Here is a 3433-nt window from a genome sequence, read left to right as displayed (position 1 = left end):
ATCTGCCAGCATTCCTGCCTGACCTCCAGAGGTGGCTCTCAGGAGCTGGCAGCAGCTCTCCCACCTTAACCAAATCTGTGCCAATAGAACATGGGAAGCCCCAAATCCCCAACTGGCTTGTGGTATCAGGCAGCTGCTGGTCCCTGTGGTGCCAGCCCTGCTCCAGCAGGGCCACCCCGAGCAGGGGGCCCAGCCCCACGTCCAGGCGGCTGCTGGAGATCCCCAAGGAGGAGCCCCCAGCCCCTCTCTGGGCAGCCAGTGCCAGTGCAAGGACCCTTTTCACATCCTAATTAAATCCATAGTGATTGGCTTCCCATCCCATACCCTACCCATAGGGTATTCCTCTGACTCCCTTCCCACTACTCTTGTTGGGACAGGCACAGGGGAGCAGGGGGTGAAGAGGAGTTTCGGTATGGATGAGCAGATGGCCAAGCAGAGTCCCCAAGGACTGATTTCCTTGGACCATGGACCACAAATGCAGCTTTGGGGCACATCTGGCAGAATATCCCAAAATGTTTTCTGCTAAAAAAAGCAGATTGCTGCTGTGAGGCCATGCTCTGTGCTGCTGGAGGAGCCTGATGACTGCAGAAGGAGCTTGAGGAGACAACATTAGGTCTTCACACACTGGATGAGACCACAGTACATCTTTGAATGATGGACGCTGAGGGAGCTGTTTACAGTAGCCAACACGGGCTAGTTCCCTCTCCTTTTTTCTCCCTCTTCTCCTTGGGGTTTTGATTAGGCAATTACCCACGAAGCCTGGAGGAGGCATTTCTCAGCCCTCCTGGTGAAAGCCGAGTTGCAAACAGTGGGGGAGAAGCAAAACAGTGTAACACCTTCTTCAAAAAAGAATAATATAAAATAAAAAGGAAACCAAGCCAACACCACCCATTACCCGAGGTGATTAAGAGAAATTGTGGACTAACTGCTTATCCTTGTATATTGCTGGTTTATCCATCAGGTCACAACACGGAGGGGAAGGCAGCAGGAGGGGAGAGAGATTACTCGTCTCGGCTCTTCTGGCAGCCACCGGCTGCCGTTTACAAAGCCCTAGAAATGTACAATGAGCTTTACAAGGCACACATGCTGAAGGCTCTGGGTTTCGGGGGGTCTATGGATGAGGATCCTACTGCTCTTACACTGCTTTATCTACGGGACACCTGGAAATCAGTCACAATAGCTGCAGATCACAGGCCCATCCCTGCAGCAGAGAGGGAGAGAGTAAAAATGTCAGGAGCTCATTAAAAATATAGAAGCCGAGGGAGTGTGAATGCAAAGAGTCTGTAGGAATCGCTTTAGTTTGAGTTACTGAATCCAAGAGCTGCTCTGTAAGCAAACAATTGCTTCATAACCCATGTTTCAGTGGAGAGAGGTGGAAATCTTCACATCATCAGCTCTGATGATGTGGACTGCTGACCCAGACTGAGCATCTGAAGCAGGAGCAAGCTTGTAGGAGATGGTTAATCACCAAAAACTCAGGCAAGTTCATGAGCAGGCCGATTTTCTCCTTCAGGCTGGAGAAAGCCTACAGGGTGCGCACAGCACCCCAGCTAGGACAAAACCTGGAGAGACACCAAGACCAAAAAAAAAAAATAAAAAATGAAAATAAAACATTCCCAGAGAAAATATTCCCAATCCCATTCCCATTCTTCCCAGAGGGGCTGGGGGCTCCTCCTTGGGGATCTCCAGCAGCCACCTGGACATGGGGCCAGGCCCCCTGCTCGGGGTGGCCCTACTGGAGCAGGGCTGGCTCCACAGGGACCTGCAGCTGCCTTTAAATCTAAACCATTCTTCGATTCTGAGTATGCCTCAGGGCCAAGCATAAGACTCAAATCCTTCTCTTTTGAGGCCATTTGGGCATGAAGCTTCCATTCAGGACCCTCGTCTTAGGGTAGGATTTGTCCTTTCCGGCCCTTCCCTCTGCAGAAAACATTTTGGGTTCTGGCTGGCACTACATCAAACGTTTCCAGTACCTGATCTGAAGTAAAACATTAAGAATCGGATACAACCGGACTTGAAACAACACCAGCATTATTACAAGAAAAAAAAAAATCCCCCTGGTGGCATTAATGAGCTCTTTGAAGGGGGCTACCAGCAAGATAATCCCTCCATTCCCTGCAGACAGCGAGCCGGCCAGAGAAGGGAGATGCAAAACGTTGCAGTTTCTCCAAAACTTGCAGCAATTTTCAGCTGAAGAAATGTGACCACAGGCAAGGATGGGGGCTGAACCCACCGCCGCGTTTTCCACCCGTCCCTCCTCGTGTGATAATTCACGTTTCCTCAGGCGACGATTTCGACACAGCATATTTTTGTTGTCGCTGGCGTTCAAGGGCCTCCAGAAGAGGGGATTATAGGATGGGATAAGGCCTGCCTGCCCGTCTGATAAAGCCTAGCTGGAGATAAGGGCTCCTTACAGGTCTAATTTTAAAACTGGCCCCCATGCCCTTTGCTTCTCTTAATTCAGAGCCGATCGGTGCAGCCTGCATAAAAGCAAAGAAATGGGTGAAGGGGCTGGGGAAGGCTGGGAGTCTGCATCCTCCTGTCCTCTCCCTTCCACCCCAGGCACACCCTGTGGCTCAAAACATTTAGGATATCATCCTTTTCCATTTGAAGAGCCACAGGAGCCAGAAAACCCTCCTCCCAGCACACTGCCCACTCACAGCACCAATTTCTGGCAAGCTGAAGGAGCTGTGGGCACACACACAAAGCACATGGATGGATGAATGGAGCTGGACTCACCTCCTCTCCTGCCCCAGCATCAGGCTACCAATCCTCCAGGTTTCCCCGTGACTTAATTTAGCTTGTGGTGGAGCTCCAGGCTCTGCTTTCCCATCCTAGCACAAGTGAGCAGAGCTTGGCCTTGACCTGGGGTGGGCTGGGGCTGCCTTCACCCAAGCTTCTCTGTGCAAGGCTCCAGGTTTGCCATTTATTTATCCACTCCTCATTTTAAGTGTCCTTAACAGAGGGCCAGCTTGTCATCCTCAGGCAAAGACACGTCCCCAGTGACCAGCTTCAGAGACAGAAAGGTTCATCCCACCATCTCTGTCCTCACATTTTCACTACCCAGAGGCATTGCATCACTCCTGAGAGTTATTGTACTGAAACGAGAGAGATCGTCACCTGGTACAAGCCCCACTGATGGCAATGGAAGTCCTGAATTACCCACAGGTGATGACAGTCATCTGATTTAAAGTTTTTGAGGTCCTCCTGCCTGCTCCATGGTTCTCTTTTGCTTTACAATTTTTGTGACAAGGGAAGGGAAGGGAAGGGAAGGGAAGGGAAGGGAAGGGAAGGGAAGGGAAGGGAAGGGAAGGGAAGGGAAGGGAAGGGAAGGGAAGGGAAGGGAAGGGAAGGGAAAAAAATAAAAAGAAAATTAAAAAGAAAAGTACATGCAAGCTTAGTTGAGGCATAATAAAGCCTGGAGTGCGTATAT

The 3433-nt window shown here is 50.6% G+C and overlaps 1 long non-coding RNA gene across 1 annotated transcript; it reads right to left on the bottom strand.

Annotated features, from left to right (window-relative positions):
• Positions 1 to 273: 273 nt before the first annotated feature.
• On the bottom strand, positions 274 to 3117 carry LOC119716750 (uncharacterized). Its single transcript, XR_005265308.2, has 2 exons — positions 2740 to 3117; positions 274 to 2480 (listed from the first exon to the last, which is right to left on the bottom strand). It is a non-coding gene; the product is annotated as an uncharacterized lncRNA (long non-coding RNA).
• Between the last annotated feature and the right edge of the window lie 316 nt (positions 3118 to 3433).

Source organism: Anas platyrhynchos, chromosome 1, assembly GCF_047663525.1.
Source record: "Anas platyrhynchos isolate ZD024472 breed Pekin duck chromosome 1, IASCAAS_PekinDuck_T2T, whole genome shotgun sequence".
NCBI lineage: Eukaryota > Metazoa > Chordata > Aves > Anseriformes > Anatidae > Anas > Anas platyrhynchos.
The sequence above is the reverse complement of the archived record's forward strand: the minus strand, read 5'-3'. Positions and strand labels throughout refer to the sequence as shown.